Below are 17,990 nucleotides of genomic sequence, written 5' to 3'. Positions count from 1 at the left end.
TGTTGAAGCTCCGACTGTCGAGGCTCCAACTGTCGAGGCTCCAAATGTTGAAGCTCCGACCGTCGAGGCTCCAAATGTTGAAGCTCCGACTGTCGAGGCTCCAAATGTTGAAGCTCCAAATGTTGAAGCTCCAAATGTTGAGGCACCTGCTGTCGAGGCTCCAGAAGTCGAGGCACCTGCTGTGGAGGGTCAGAGCAGCAGTTGGTGGCGTCGCTGTGCCAGAGGTGTGCAGAAAGTAGGCTCACGTGTTGGCATTACAGCTGTGCGTGTACTTGTTCCTTTGAGTATCCTGGCTTCCTGCAGCATCTGCTCACCAGCCAATGACTTCAGCCCGCTCACTCCTTATTATAACATCGAATACATAACACCTCCTCCATTCTAAACAGGACGAACGACCATTCTACACTTGAGGTGTGGATAACATCTCTGTTATGTGTTTATAAATATACATGATGAATATATATTCATCATGTATATTTATGAATGCAGGGCAACATGGTGGTGCAGTGGTGATCACTGTCACCTCACAGGGGGCCAGCCTCTCTGTGTGGAGTTTGCATGTTCTCCCCATGTCTGCGTGGGTTTCCTCCAGGTGCTCTGGTTTCCTCCCACATCCAAAGACATGCAGGCAGTGGTGTTTTATAGCGACCCTCTGCTGCTTTTTCAGCTGCTTTTACTAACTACAGCTGAGTGGTTTCTGTGTCTAAACACAACCACACATCAACCACAGCACTGTTACATTAGCTCTTAAACAGGCATTGATCCTTGTTGATTGACTTCTGCTTTGCTTTGAGTGATTCAGAGTCTTAGCAGTGGTTCTTAACAAGGACAATTATAGCAAAAATTAATATCAGAAAATAAAAAATTGGACTAATTATAACACACGTACTTGTGAAATTATTTGGCTATGTACCATGATCCACAAATATGTCACCATGCACAGACATGTCCTTTTACATTTGTGTGAATTCACACCCACAAATATTCATTTGCAAATGCACAAAACTTAGGCTACTCTGCAAACACGTACTTTAATTTCACATAAAACTGTCACAGGTTTTACAAATGTAAAGAGTTTCACCACAGCAATTACAGGTGAAGTCATATTTATGCATTTGTGGGTCCATTTTTACACATGAAACAAGTTTTGCACATTTGTGGATCACTTCCTGTGAGTTTGTGGGCCCTGGGACATTTGTGACTTCCCTCCTATCTGTTTTGTATTATTTTGTCTAATTCCTACTGCAGTAGGTCTGTAAAAACATGTGTGTGAGGTGTAGCTACTCGCCACATCAGCAGGTGGCGACATTCTCTCACATGACATGACAGAACTTCAGGCAGCACCAAGACGGCTGAAACAAGGGTATAACATTCAACAGCACTTGGAAACAACACTGACAGAAGTCACTCACTGTTAGTTCACTTCCAGAGAGCATGGGGAATTTATTTTATTTTATTTTTAATTTTCCATTCTCTGTTCAAGGGCTCTGGTTTTAGTGAACCGGAGGTATTTTCCAAAAACGGTTTTACAATGAACCTCCAGGTAACCTTTAGGGACCCCTCCCTGAAGGATACCTGTTTGCTATGTTTGCTTGGATGAGAGCACAAAGCCTCTTCATTCTTGATCATGACAAATTTAGCATCTAAGCTAACTGCGTACTGTTGTATGCCTCTGCTTACCATCAAAATATACCACACACCAGTTATGTGTCAGATGTTAAATTGTAAGCTAGCTATTTAAACAGCTAATTTTACTCTGAACTGAAAGGGAGGTTTCTCTGTGTTGAACATTTACGCATTGCTTTCATGATTCCATAATCACATTTTTTTGTCTTTGTTACCCTCACATTTCACAATGACTTTGCCCAGAGACCCATCTGTAGGAGCCAGGAATTAATTAATAGGTGTTGTTTCTATTAGTAATAAGGGGGATAGCCTGATTGTTGCTCTTTGGTCTTGTTTGTTTTGGTTATGATATAATTTATTATGCGATCACATATTTAAAGGAGGAAAATGCATCAAACAGAAGTTTGGAATGGATGCGTTGTAAATGCACAAGCTGAAAAAAAAAAAATCAAAATGGAAATTAGGGAAAATTAGTGAAATAAATACCGAAATGGAGTTACAGTCCCTGGTGGCAGATACAAGACCTCCAGAAACAGGTGCAGGAAGCCAGGGCTGAGACTGTCAGTGTGCAGCAGACACTGCAGTCTGAAAACAGGGCACACCAGCTGGAGTTTGATAAAGGACTTGAAGCTGGGAGCACACTCCTCGAGAGTTTTGCGGACGGTGGATCGCAGAAGTAGATGTGAGTCGAAGATAAACATATTATTAAAACAGGTTTGGTGGTTTGGCATAATCTGGGCAGTGATCAGAATGGCATGTAGTAGTGGTGGTGGGTGTTCAGAGGATGACGAGATAGAATTAGACTGGGCTGTGGTTGGAAACAGTAGAAATGAAAGGAGGAATAACGTTAGAGTAAATGAGATGACAGGCAAACGAGGTCGTGAGGATGGAGAGGAAGGGCGAGAAGTGCGAAGGGTTGTTAAATCTGTTGCTAAAGTGCAAAATGCAGAACAGAAAAATAAAGCTCTTAAGCTACAAACGATTTGCAAAAAAGAGGTAGCCGAGCGGAAGACTGTTGGGGTAGGAAATGGGGTGAGGGGAGTGATATCAGGAAACTCTCTGAAAGAAAACTTGGAGGAACTGAAAAAGGTGATCAAGGGAGGGGAAATCACTGGAATAAGACGACTTCAAGCATTCAGAAGTGGGGAAAAGGTTGACAGATTTGTCAGTAATGTTAGAATTCCGTAATGAGGTCCTTCCAGATAAAGTAATGATTGGATACATGAGTTTTCCTGTCAGGGCATACGTCCCCCCTCCCCTAAGGTGCTATAAGTGTCAGAGGTATGGCCATACGCCAGCAGTGTGTAAAGGGAAACAACAGCTGTGGAAGCAACAGCTTAGTGAAATGTTGCAATTGCGGAGGTGAACACACTGCTGCGTTTGGTGGATGTAGTGCAAGGAAGCAAGCAGTGGAAGTTCAGCAGGTTAGAGTAGAACGCAGAGTGACATGCTGAGGCGGTTAAAACAGTGGACAATGAAAGTAAAACAAAAACTCAGAATAAAGAAGTGAATGAGGTAACACATCACAGTTATCAGACAGGGCTCACGGCAGACAGTCTAGTTCTTTTCTTGGCATATGTTATCAACTGTTCAGAACAAGCAAGGAATAAAACTGAAAGGATTTAAATCATAGTGAAGGCAGCTGCAAATTTCTCAATATGAAGGATCTGTCTTGGGAAAAATACATGCAGATCTTAATCAAGGAGAACTCACTTCAGATGGGAACTCACAAATCATTCCGTGATGTTCATCCTGCTGTGAAATGCAAGAAGTGTTATATCTAATGGACAAGAGTTTAAATGAACAACTTTGAAATAAAACCAGGTATAATATGTATACAGGAAACATGGCTTCAACCAGAGTTAAAGTTTGTGATAAATGGATATTCTTGCATACGCAGAGATAGAAAAAGTGGAAGCGGGGGAGCGTGTGCAATATTTGTAAATCAAGGGAGTAGGTATAGGGAAATAAAGTATGTGCAAGAACTAGAGGTGAATGTAGTTGAAGTGTGGACTTGTGATGGAAGCATAAAAATAATCAATCTCTATAACCCAAACAAACAGTTAGACAAAAGAAAGTACAGTCCATCTTTGAACAATGGAGGGGAAAAATAATCTGGTGCGGGGATTTTAATGCACACAGCAAACTCTGGGGGAATCAACAAGATGCAAATGGGGAAATTATAGAAGATCTCATGGATGAAAAAGAGCTGGTATGTTTAAATACCGGGGCAGGCATGAGGGTGAATTTGGCAAAAGGCACAGAGTCAACTATTGATGTAACACTCGTCTCTCAATCTTTTGGTGCAATAAGTGAATGGAGGGTACTGAATGATAGCACAGTGGGGAGTGATCATTACCCAATCAGTATTCATATAGGAACAGAAAATGAAGTAGATCTGAATGAGAGAAGAGGTTGGAAGTTAGAGGAAGCTAACTGGAAGGTATTTAAAGTACTAAGTGAGCTTAAATAGTGTAAATTCAAATCAATCAATTGATAACTGGTGTGCTGAATCAGTAAGGGTATATTAGATGCTGCAAAACAATGTATCCCTAGAAGTGGTGACACTAAAAGGAAAAAGTTGGTTTACCTGGTGGACAAAGGAATGTGCAGAAGAAAGAGGAGGACATCATATCTAGGTTGAGGTTTGGTCATTCTGGCCTAAATGGTACATTGAAAATAGTTAACAAACATGCTTCAGTTAAGTGTAATGATTGCAACTCACAAGAAATAGTGGAACATGTAATGTTATTGTGTCCAAAATACCATCATGAAAGACAGGTACTCATTAGGGCACTAGAAAGAAATAGAATTACAGTAAATATCAAAGAAATTCTGCAAAGAAATTCTGGGGATGTAGGGTACAGAGCCATTTTTAGGTTTCTGGATAAAACAGGATTAAGCAGGAAAATCTAACATAACAAGGGGCTTACTTATGTGATTCAGGTCCACACTCCTGTCCAGAAGGTGGCAGAATGCACCTATAAGTTGCTTGCCAACCGCCATTAATCATACGAAGAAGAAGGAGTTTGATGAAGCCAAGGACATGTGTGGCATAGACATATATACGTATATATGTATACGTATATATGTAGTCTGTCCTTAATGACTAAATGTCACGCTGCTAGCTTGCTAACGTCAGCACACGTAGCATATGCTAACTTTAGATTACACAGTGTTTAATGATACAGTCTATTATCTCCCTATTACTCTAATCTTTCCTGCTTATCACTCAAACAAATGATTAATTTCTAAATTAATATTGGTACTCATTTAAGATACCTTCATCAGTTACTGGAGGCCACTGTCTAACATCATCAATCCAGCTATTCATGATGCTGTCATTGTAGAGAGTCAGTTCACAATGACAGCATGATGAACTGATGACTGACGCATGTCACCGCAGCAATGGCGGCGCCGCAAGATGGCGGCATACACAATCACTCGCCGAATTCGTCTATAAGAGAGGAGGGTTTAGTGTTAAAAGGTGGAGGCATGTCAAATACTTTTGAAGAACTTATTTGGTTTAGGGGATGGACATACAACTTTAAATGGCTATATTTTGTGTTTATTTTACAGCTGAGTCATTCTATAATTAGGGGTACATTTCACATCAACCAAAAGGTGAAGAAATCATTATACTTTTTTGATAAACAATGTTGTTGTTTCCATAATATACCCTCTGTATGTGCTAAATTCATTAACTGCCATGCTTAACCTCAAATGACTTTTTAAATATTTTAATGAAAATAAACTGTTGATTAATTTATTTGTCAACTGTGTTACGGACAAATGTGTTAGAAAACATGAATGAAGTACTACACTTTTTTTTTTTTAATTTGTTTGAAAGTTTGTCTAACTCCTTTCAAAATATGAATTCTGAGCTGGATAATGGACATTCTATAGGATACTATCATCATGGGTGAGTATTTTTTCAACATAAAGCCACATTACGCTGAATTTAGAGTTATTCAACATCCTTATGCAGGACTTCCCCCAATAGTGATACCCCACACCATTTTTGCTACAGATTAGTCAATATTTAATAGATTTATAACAAAAAACTAGTAAGTAACACAGTTGACAGGACGCATTTGGAGAAAAAGAGAAACCTGTCTTGAGGATGAAAAAAACTTGCTGATGGGATCAAATTCATTGAATATTATTCAAAAATCATTAAAGCTTTGAAAGCTCAAACATATTTTGAACATATTTAATCAGTTTTTTTTTTTGTCTGAGAACATGGACTCTGACACGGCAGCATGGTAGGAAATGACAAGTCACCTTCACCACCCCCTACCTTTGCTAACTGGACTGGTATACCTTCTTCTATATCTAATTATTATAATTTCGATCTAATTATATCATAACCTATGGCCTGTCCACTGGTGTGTCCTCTGTTGTTGACCTGGCTGTGTCTTGACCAGTATTGTGTATATTTTTTACTTAGAAATGATTATGTGCACAACTTCCAGTGAGATAGCTGAAGCAGCAGTTAGTCCCATAGACTGTCTGTGATTAGTCCTAGTGGCTACTCTTGGTGGCACACCGCCAACACTGGCTCTTTTCTAAAGTAATTTGCCTCCAGTTCAGCAAATACTGATTTATTTTTTAACAAATATTTAACTAATGTTAATTTAGTATTTTCTAAAATGTCTTTGCAGAGCTCTGGTACCTGTTACACTGTCCCTGTCTGTATCGACTAACAACCAGTCTAAGCTAAATTTTTGTATTCAGCAACTGTGTTGAACATGTAACCAGAACAAAAAAGGATTGTGTCTGTTTCCAGAATCCCTAAAGGATAAATTACACGCAAGACTTAAAATGCTATTTTTGTGGAGGCTTTATTGTCCTCGCAATTTATAGTTTCTTATCTGTGATATTTAAGTAGATAAAAGTTTCGTTTACACCTTGCGAAATGGTTTCAGCATACAACATATACAGCAGGTCTGCGTAGCCTAAACGTGTGGTTAACAGTTCTGGGGAGGTGCACGTCAGGCTGCGGCGTAGGCTCTACGGCCTCTATTTAATGCAGAAGTATAAATTCCACCTATTTTTGTATGGTAATGTAATTTATACTATGTAAAATGTCATAGGCTTGTGCTAATATTGTTAGCATGTTGTGTTTGTTTGGAAAACGTGTTTAGTATGACAGTTTTTTTGTCAGTGAACCTTGTGAGTAATAATGGAGCCAAATTATGTGCCGTGACCTTTGTTTAACATTGCTGTTGTCCCTGGTTTTATATTAGAAGAGGAAAAGATGCGCCACCAGGCTAATTTATAGACAATGTAAAATGCCACAGACTTGTGCTAATAACGTTAGGCAAGGCAAGGCAAGTTTATTTGTAGAGCACAATTCATACACAAAGTAATTCAAAGTGCTTTACAGAACAAGAAAATGCATTAAAATCACAATACAAAATAAAAACATAAATAATCATTATAAAATGAACTTTAAAAGAGAAGAGTGCAGATAAGATCCTTTCAGTCATATGCACAGTGAAATAGAGCTGTTTTGAGCCTAGATTTGAACATTGTCAGAGTAGAGGCCTGTCTCACATCTTCAGAAAGACTGTTCCAGATTTTAGCTGCATAAAACTGGAATCCTGATTCCCCATGTTTAGTCCTGACACCAGCAGGAGGCCGGTCCCTGAGGTCCTCAGAGTCCGAGCATGTTGTATTTGTTTGGAAAACGTGTTTAGTATGACAGTTGTTTTGTCAGTGAGCCTTGTGAATTATAATGGAGCCAAATTAAGTACCTTGACCTTTGTTAAATGTTGCTGATGTCCCTAGGTTTATATGAGAACAGGAAAAGATCACGGGCCGCTAGGCTAATTTATACAATGTAAAATGCCATAGGCTTGTGCTAATGGCGTTAACATGTTGCAGGGCTCTCAAGTCTCACACTTTCAGAGTGCAACACGCACAATTTAACTTTTTCACACTCTCACCATAGCGTCTGGTATTTCTCACATATATAAAAAAAATAATATGATAACGCCCACCACGTTACATCGATATAAAGTGGTACATGTTGTAAGACGCTGTGACCGGAGAGCTCAAGAATAGCTTGCTACGCTCCAGCCAATAAAATTCAGACACAGCTACCCATCAGCCAATCCAAAAATAACATACAGCTAGCTATCAGCCAATCAGATATTAGTATTGCTGTATCCAGGTAAGATATAGGTGATCTGACTGCAGCAAGAAGAGGGTGCACACACAAGACAGGGGTGCATTATCACATGTGTACAGTAGGTCATCTCATCAGTTGATTTTGTAGCCTACTGAATGAAATTAGTTGTTGCATAAAAGGAAAACAATGAGAGCTTATCTCGGGGAATATCAGCATTTACCTAACAGTTTGACAACACCTCATGTCAACTATCGCTAACAAATACTGAAGATGAAGATCAGGGAGGCTAAGGAGAGGTACAGGAGGAAGCTGGAGAGGAAACTCCAGCAGAACAACATGAGAGAGGTCTGGAGTGGAATGAGGACCATCACTGGCTTCAGGACCAACAACCACAGAGGAGTTGAAGGCAGCGTGGACAGGGCCAATGAACTGATGAACTGAATCTGTTTTTTAACAGATTTGACACTACTGGCCCTGCCCATCCCCCCCCCGACTCTTCTGCTGTCTGTCTTGGTCAACCATCTCCCACTCTGCCCTCCTCCCCCACTCCTCCCTCTCACACCTCAACACCCTCCTGCTTGACCCCCCCCCCCCCCCACACACACACCTCATCCCCCCGTGGTCAGACTGACTGTTCTCTCCATCATGAGGACTACACCCCTCCCCCATGTGTCGTCACCTCCACAATGTGCTTCACTGCTGACCATGTGAGAAGACAGCTGATGAGACTCCACTCAAATAAGGCTGCAGGCCCTGATGGTGTCAGCCCCAGGGTGCTCAAAGCCTGTGCCCCCCAGCTATGTGGAGTACTTCAGCATGTCTTCAACATGAGCCTGAGTCTCCAGAGGGTCCCCTTGCTGTGGAAGACATCCTGCCTCGTTCCTGTGCCAAAGGCAGCGTCCCAGTGGCTCCAAGGACTACAGACCCGTGGCATTGACCTCCCACATCATGAAGACCCTGGAGAGACTCATCTTGGAGCAGCTCCGGCCCATGGTCAAGCCACTTTTGGATACCCTCCAGTTCACCTATCAGCCCCGACTTGGAGTTGAGGACGCCATCATCTACCTGCTCAACCGTGTCTACGCCCATTTGGATAAGCCGGCGAGCACTGTGAGGGTCATGTTTTTTGGCTTCTCTAGTGCGTTCAACACCATCCGTCCAGCTCTACTGGGTGACAAGCTGACAGCAATGCAGGTGGATGCCCCCCTGGTGTCCTGGATTGTAGACTACTTGACTGGCAGACCACAGTATGTGCGCTTGCAACGCTGTGTGTCAGACAGAGTGGTCAGCAATACTGGGGCCCATGAGGACTGTCCTCTCTCCCTTCCTCTTCCCCCATCTACACCACGGACTTCAGCTATTGCACTGAGACCTGCCATCTTCAGAAGTTTTCTGATGACTCTGCTATAGTTGGATGTATCACCAAGGGTGATGAGGATGAGTACAGGGCTGTTGTGGATAACTTTGTCACATGGTGTGAGCAGAACCATCTGCAGCTCAACGTGGTAAAGACAAAGGAACTGGCTGTGGATCTGAGGAGGACCAAGACACCGGTGACCCTGTTTCCATCCAAGGGGTCAGTGTGGAAATTATGAGGACTATAAGTACCTGGGGGTACACATTGACAATAAACTGGACTGGGTTAAGAACACTAACGCTCTCTACAGGAAGGGCCAGAGCCGTCTCTATTTTCTGAGCGACTGAGGTCCTTCAACATCTGCGGACTATGCTCAGGATTTTCTGTGAGTCTGTGGTGGCCAGTGCTATCCTCTATGCTGTTGTGTGCTGGGGCAGCAGGCTGAGGTGGCAGACGCCAACAGACTCAACAAACTGATCCGCAAGGCCAGTGACGTTGTGGGAATGGAGTGTGACTCTCTGATGGTGGTGTCAGAGAGGAGGATGCTGTCTAAGCTATGAACTATCTTGGACAATGTCTCACACCCACTCCACCATGTGCTGGTCAGGCACAAGAGTACTTTCAGTGGGAGACTCATACCACCAAGATGTACCACTGAGCGCCACAGGAAATCATTCCTGCCTGTGGCCATCAAACTGTACAACTCCTCCCTCTGAGTGGCCCTGAGACTTCTTCACACACTGCAATAATTTAATTTAACTTGTGCAATAACCCCATTTCACCCTGACTGTATATATTCTGTTTGTGTAAATAATCTTGTTCAGTTTACATATATATATGTATATATGTGTATATATATATATATATATATATATATTATTTACATTTATGTTTGTTAATAATTCCTGTTTATTTAACTATATATTTGTTAATACTACTGTTTAAATTTCTTATATTTTCACATATCTTTCCTCTCTTGCAAGGAGCACCTGTAACATAAATAATTTCCCCTCGGGGATCAATAAAGTATGTCTGATTCTGATTCTGATTCTGATTAAACTGATATGGATAACTAATGCAGGGTTAGTAGCATGGAGGTAGAGCACTGCCATGTGGCAGGAGTCAGTACTGTCAGACAGACAGCCACCTCAGCTGCAGTCTACAGTCCTACTACTGACTGTACTGTTGAAGCCTTCTCTTTTCATTTTCATCTAATAAAACCATTACATTTACAAACAGACTAACAAACATACTCGACCCACAAAAGCCAGACTTGCTGGAGGACAGTTTTGTCTCACATAACTCAATCAGAATTTTAAAACATATAACTTGTTGTAATCATAATTTTACCCCATCTCAGTCTGACCAAGCCTTTAATTTGTGGAAGGATAAAGGCCTGACAAACAGTTCAGATCTGTACATAAATAATCATATTGCATCCTTTATTGCGCTGAGAGAAACTTGCTCTCTTCCTCAAACCCATTTTTCCCTGTTATTTACAAGGCAGACATTTTCTGGCATTCCCGAGAGGTGCACGCGCAGCTCGGCACAACACTGTAACTTTATTGACACCTATGAACAATGGCGCCACCAGGGGGTGGCCAGGGGTGGCCACGGACCCCCTATAAATTTGCTGGCCACCCCACCAGGGTGCCAGTGGGGACCAGGCGTTAGTGCGACCTCCCATAGGTCCGACTACACATAACTCCGCTAATCTGACCATGCAGGTCTATGGCGAGTTTTATCGTTTTATTCCCATAATGTTGACCGCCCATTAATCCGACCATTTTAATGCCATTATTCCGACTGTCGGATTTCATACCCAGTAGTCCAACCGCCTGTTAGTCGGACCACAGCACTTCCAACACGAAGCAGTCTGTGCATTTCTCCCTCACTGCGCCGGCACAGACTGTGAGGACAGTTGCGTTTAACTCATCAACGGGAAATCACATCCATCTGCTATATGTGACGTACATGCCCTTATTTGGATAACACATCCTGGTATTCCCCACACCTAAAGCCTATTGACAGCACAATGCGCTCTGGCTGCAGATGTATATTAAGCATTAATCTGTTCTTGCTGCACGTCTACAGAAAGTATTTTGTTAGAGACAAACCATCCATCTGTCTGTCATCTCACCTGTGTTAACGTTTTGCCTAGCCTTGACCAGCAAATTCATCAGCTTGTAACAATTCGCCAACAACAGAAACTGAGGCTTATGTCACAATGCTACTTTTACAGGTTATGAGAGGCACAGGTTCATGGTGCCAAGCTGAAACCCTGATATAACATGAACCCCCCCAAAAAACGTAACTCTTTTTGCTTTCAAAATGCAGCAATAAATTGTATAAAAATGAAAAAGGACTCGTATGGTCAGTTTAACTCAACAACTTTAGTGTAATTAAATTAAATCAAACTCAAATTAACATGCGTCCGGCTCGGATGATTCACTCAATTAACACAGCGCGTCACGCCGATACACAAAACAAATAACCCCCACTGTGCATTTACTGCTTGTTTATTAATTCCAGTCACTTTTATGTGCGTGAGATCCTGCTTGTGTGTACCTTGATTGTCATATGTAAGGCTATTTCATAACTAAAATGGTGGTGAAAATATTTAACTTTGCTAGATTGCATTTCTCTGAGCCATTCGTTAAAAGGAAATAATTTATTTGCTGTGGAAAGAAGGCAACATAATGCGGACTTATAGGTTAAACAATCTTTGCTTCCTTTAATTTAGTTTGGATAATAGTAGTAGTCTAATAGTGGCTGCAGCAGCAACAGCGTTGGTTGCCAACAGCTGTCTTGTTTTTATTTCTTTATTACAGATATGCAACATTATTTGGCCATGGTGATCGCCGCTTGCTGTTGGTTTGCAGGACTCCCCTCCTCACTGCATGTCCCATTGGTAGTAGCACTGAGCTATTTATGTCTTTGTGTAACGTCTTAATTACTTCCCGGAAGCGTATACACAAACCAAAATATTTCAATGTATCCATAATAAAACCATGTTCAGTTGTATCAAATGCTTTACAAAAGTCTAAGAACAGAATTAAGCCATCATCCTCTATTTTATCTGTATAGTCTAATCAGTCCAATATTAATCTAATGTTGTTGTGAATAGACCGTCCTCTGACGAAGCCAGATTGAGATTCACTAATAACTTGAGGCAAACCCTCTTTTAGTCTACTGGCAAACATATGAGTAAATAGTTTACAATCAACATTAAGTAATGTTGTGGTGGGTCTTAAATTGTCTATAAGTGTTTTGTCCTATCCCGGTTTAGGGATGAGTGTTATTAACCCTTGTTTCATTGTAGGCATCAGATCCTTATTTATAAAGCATTCCCAAATAGCATAAAATAACAGTTCTTTAATATCTTCCCAAAAGAATTTATAAAATTCGTGGTTAGTCCTTCCTGTCCTGGAGCTTTTCCCAATGAAATGGGCTACTTTTAACTGCTTTTTCCAGTTCCCACATTTCAGTCTCAGAATTACATACATTTACAAATCTGTATTAATAGAAGGAATGTAGGTTTTTATATTCTCAATGAGAGTAATAGTAGGAAGAGGTATGTACATTTGAACGAGACCAAGCTGGCGAAGTGCTTGTAGATTTAATTTGTTTACTTTGTGATGCCGGAATTTGCTAATAAAGATAAATTTAAAAAATGAAAAAAGAAAAGTGCATAGGCATTACAGCAGTAAGCGCTTTTTGATATTTACATGAATGGCACAACACCTGTAACTTTATTAACACCTGTAAAATAAAAAGACATTCACATAAAGGAGAGCATGCTCCATGCATGTCACATACACGACAGAAGTAAACAAGTTTTCTGATTTAACACATGGCCGCAGTTCGAATCAGCTGCCAGATGCGTTCCCGGGTGGCGTGACGTCACTGCGAGCCGCGCGCATGCGCAAATGTGCGAATGTGCTCTGAAGTGTCATAACGGGCGTTCTAGAATCTAGAAAGTCCTTTATGACGCTTCAGAGCACAGAGAGAAAGTCTGTAAATAGGGGTAAATCCCTGAGACATCCCAGCTCAGACCAGACCGGATTTCGTCCTAACTACAAACAGAGCTGTGCGGGATTTTTTTTTTTAAAACGTCTACAATCGTTTGAAAATCCGTTAACAGAGACAATATGTCTGATAGTGAGGTCGTCGGTGAGGTAGATGGGTTTCGTCCTCTGCTTGTCTCCACAAGAGGCCACTGAGAATGTCACGGCAATACCAGCAAGTTCAAGTGACAGCCCTGGAGACATTATGGAGGAGGAGATGACAACCATAGAATCGATGAGGGGAGCACTGCGTGACAGCAAGGAGCTTGTCAAAATGAAAGATGAGCATATTGCAGTCATGGAGGCATATGTGCAAGACCTCGAGAAAGAGTTGGAGCGAGCCAGGGCTGAGACTGTCAGTGTGCAGAAGACACTGCAGTCAGCAGAGAGGGCGTTTGAGCGTGAGTGTGGTGCACTGCAGAACAGTGTTAACAAGTACACAGATATACTGCGTGATAGTCAGGAAACTGTAAAAATTCAAAATGAGCAGATTACATCCCTGAAGGCAGATGTACAAGACCTCCAGGAACAGGTGCAGGAAGCCAGGGCTGAGACTGTCAGTGTGCAGGAGACACTGCAGTTTGAAAATAGGGCGCTCCAGCTGGAGTTACATGAGGTAAAAGAGAAAGGTGACATGTACACTAGACAGCTGGGTGAGGAGATGTTGCATTTGAAAACTGAAGTGACAAAATCTCAGGAAGTCATCAGAAAGAAAGATTGCATGATAGAGGAGCTGACCCAGGCTCAAACTCAAAATCTGACAGTGATGCAAGAGCTGAAGGACGCTCGGCATAACGATCAGGAAACTGTAAAAACTCAAGCTGAGCAGATTGCAGTCCTGAAGTCAGATGTCCTAGACCTCCAGGAACAGGTGCAGGAAGCCAGGGCTGAGACTGTCAGTGTGCAGGAGACACTGCAGTCAGCAGAGAGGGCGTTTGAACGTGAGTGTGATGCACTGCAGAACAGTGTTAACAAGTACACAGATATACTGCGTGATAGTCAGGAAACTGTAAAAATTCAAAATCAGCAGATTACATCCCTGAAGGCAGATGTACAAGACCTCCAGGAACAGGTGCAGGAAGCCAGGGCTGAGACTGTCAGTGTGCAGGAGACACTGCAGTTTGAAAATAGGGCGCTCCAGCTGGAGTTACATGAGGTAAAAGAGAAAAGTGACATGTACACTAGACAGCTGGGTGAAGAGATGTTGCATTTGAAAAATGAAGTGACAAAATCTCAGGAAGTCATCAGAAAGAAAGATTGCATGATAGAGGAGCTGACCCAGGCTCAAACTCAAAATCTGACAGTGATGCAAGAGCTGAAGGACGCTCGGCATAACGATCAGGAAACTGTAAAAACTCAAGCTGAGCAGATTACAGTCCTGAAGTCAGATGTCCTAGACCTCCAGGAACAGGTGCAGGAAGCCAGGGCTGAGACTGTCAGTGTGCAGGAGACACTGCAGTTTGAAAACAGGGCGCTCCAGCTGGAGTTACATGAGGTAAAAGAGAAAAGTGACATGTACACTAGACAGCTGGGTGAGGAGATGTTGCATTTGAAAACTGAAGTGACAAAATCTCAGGAAGTCATCAGAAAGAAAGATTGCATGATAGAGGAGCTGACCCAGGCTCAAACTCAAAATCTGACAGTGATGCAAGAGCTGAAGGACGCTCGGCATAATGATCAGGAAACTGTAAAAACTCAAGCTGAGCAGATTACAGTCCTGAAGTCAGATGTCCTAGACCTCCAGGAACAGGTGCAGGAAGCCAGGGCTGAGACTGTCAGTGTGCAGGAGACACTGCAGTCTGAAAACAGGGCGCTCCCGCGGGAGCTACGTGAGGTCAAACAGAAAAGTGACACAACTGCCAGAGAGCGGGAAGAGCAGGTCTTGAGTTTGAATACCGACATTTGAGAATATCAAGAAGCAGTAAGAGAAGAGATTCTTTCATACAGGAACTGACACTCAAATCCAAAATCAGACATTGATGGAAGTGTTGCGTAATGCTCTGTATGATAGTCAGAAAGCAGTAAAATCTCAAAATCAGCAGATTACATCCTGAAGGCAGATAATCAAGACCTCCAGGAAACAGGTGCAGGAAGCCAGGGCTGAGACTGTCAGTGTGCAGGAGACACTGCAGTCAGCAGAGAGGGCGTTCCAGCTGCAGTTATGTGAGGAGAGTCAGAGAGAAGAGAGAAGTTACACATACACTAGAGAGCTGGAAAAGAAGATTCTGACTTTGAAAGTTGAAATAAGAGAATGTCAGGGTGCCATCAGAGAGAAAGAGATGACCATACAGGAGCTGACCCAGTCTCTGACCCATTTTGAATCTCTGGCTGAGAGTAAGAGCACAGAGATTAAAGAGTTGAGGGCTGCACTGTGCAGGAGTAAGGACAATGAAGTCTCTCTGAATGGACAAAATATAAGCCTCATCAAGGAAGTAGCTCGACTAGAGGCTCAGACAGACAAACAAAATGGGAAAATTGAAAATCTGAAGGAAGCTGTGCGAGCTCTCCAGCACCAGATAGCGGAGGCTGAGAGTTTCATCTGGACGAAGGATGAGCTCCTAACAAAGCAAACACGTGAAATTGCTGGTCTGAAGGAACTGACAGAGGAGCTTTTCCTTCTTATAAGTGATTTAAGACAGTCCAACAGCGATCTTAAGACGCAGCTCGACACGAGGCAGGAGGAGGAGATTCTAGCTGGTGTTAGTTTCAGAGAGGAATGTAGGAGTCTGACTGAAAATTTTGACCAACTCGATTTAGCTGAGGAGCTGGCGGCCCCAGCAGGCTCCAATGCCGAGGCTCCGACTGTTGAGGCTCCAAATGTTGAAGCTCCAACTGTCGAGGCTCCAAATGTTGAGGCACCTGCTGTCGAGGCTCCAGAAGTCGAGGCACCTGCTGTGGAGGGTCAGAGCAGCAGTTGGTGGCGTCGCTGTGCCAGAGGTGTGCAGAAAGTAGGCTCACGTGTTGGCATTACAGCTGTGCGTGTACTTGTTCCTTTGAGTATCCTGGCTTCCTGCAGCATCTGCTCACCAGCCAATGACTTCAGCCCGCTCGCTCCTTATTATAACATCGAATACATAACACCTCCTCCATTCTAAACAGGACGAACGACCATTCTACACTTGAGGTGTGGATAACATCTCTGTTATGTGTTTATAAATATACATGATGAATATATATTCATCATGTATATTTATGAATGCAGGGCAACATGGTGGTGCAGTGGTGATCACTGTCACCTCACAGGGGGCCAGCCTCTCTGTGTGGAGTTTGCATGTTCTCCCCATGTCTGCGTGGGTTTCCTCCAGGTGCTCTGGTTTCCTCCCACATCCAAAGACATGCAGGCAGTGGTGTTTTATAGCGACCCTCTGCTGCTTTTTCAGCTGCTTTTACTAACTACAGCTGAGTGGTTTCTGTGTCTAAACACAACCACACATCAACCACAGCACTGTTACATTAGCTCTTAAACAGGCATTGATCCTTGTTGATTGACTTCTGCTTTGCTTTGAGTGATTCAGAGTCTTAGCAGTGGTTCTTAACAAGGACAATTATAGCAAAAATTAATATCAGAAAATAAAAAATTGGACTAATTATAACACAGTACTTGTGAAATTATTTGGCTATGTACCATGATCCACAAATATGTCACCATGCACAGACATGTCCTTTTACATTTGTGTGAATTCACACCCACAAATATTCATTTGCAAATGCACAAAACTTAGGCTACTCTGCAAACACGTACTTTAATTTCACATAAAACTGTCACAGGTTTTACAAATGTAAAGAGTTTCACCACAGCAATTACAGGTGAAGTCATATTTATGCATTTGTGGGTCCATTTACACATGAAACAAGTTTTGCACATTTGTGGATCACTTCCTGTGAGTTTGTGGGCCCTGGGACATTTGTGACTTCCCTCCTATCTGTTTTGTATTATTTTGTCTAATTCCTACTGCAGTAGGTCTGTAAAAACATGTGTGTGAGGTGTAGTTACTCGCCACATCAGCAGGTGGCGACATTCTCTCACATGACATGACAGAACTTCAGGCAGCACCAAGACGGCTGAAACAAGGGTATAACATTCAACAGCACTTGGAAACAACACTGACAGAAGTCACTCACTGTTAGTTCACTTCCAGAAAGCATGGGGAATTTATTTTATTTCATTTTTAATTTTCCATTCTCTGTTCAAGGGCTCTGGTTTTAGTGAACCGGAGGTATTTTCCAAAAACGGTTTTACAATGAACCTCCAGGTAACCTTTAGGGACCCCTCCCTGAAGGATACCTGTTTGCTTGGATGAGAGCACAAAGCCTCTTCATTCTTGATCATGACAAATTTAGCATCTAAGCTAACTGCGTACTGTTGTATGCCTCTGCTTACCATCAAAATATACCACACACCAGTTATGTGTCAGATGTTAAATTGTAAGCTAGCTATTTAAACAGCTAATTTTACTCTGAACTGACAGGAGCTTTCTCTGTGTTGAACATTTACGCATTGCTTTCATGATTCCATAGTCACATTTTTTTGTCTTTGTTACCCCTCACATTTCACAATGACTTTGCCCAGAGACCCATCTGTAGGAGCCAGGAATTAATTAATAGGTGTTGTTTCTATTAGTAATAAGGGAAGGATAGCCTGATTGTTGCTCTTTGGTCTTGTTTGTTTTGGTTATGATATAATTTATTATGCGATCACATATTTAAAGGAGGAAAATGCATCAAACAGAAGTTTGGAATGGATGCGTTGTAAATGCACAAGCTGAAAAAAAAAAAATCAAAATGGAAATTAGGGAAAATTAGT

This window comes from Epinephelus fuscoguttatus, linkage group LG21 (assembly GCF_011397635.1).
Source record: "Epinephelus fuscoguttatus linkage group LG21, E.fuscoguttatus.final_Chr_v1".
NCBI classification, from domain to species: domain Eukaryota; kingdom Metazoa; phylum Chordata; class Actinopteri; order Perciformes; family Serranidae; genus Epinephelus; species Epinephelus fuscoguttatus.
Note: the sequence above shows the minus strand (reverse complement) of the source record.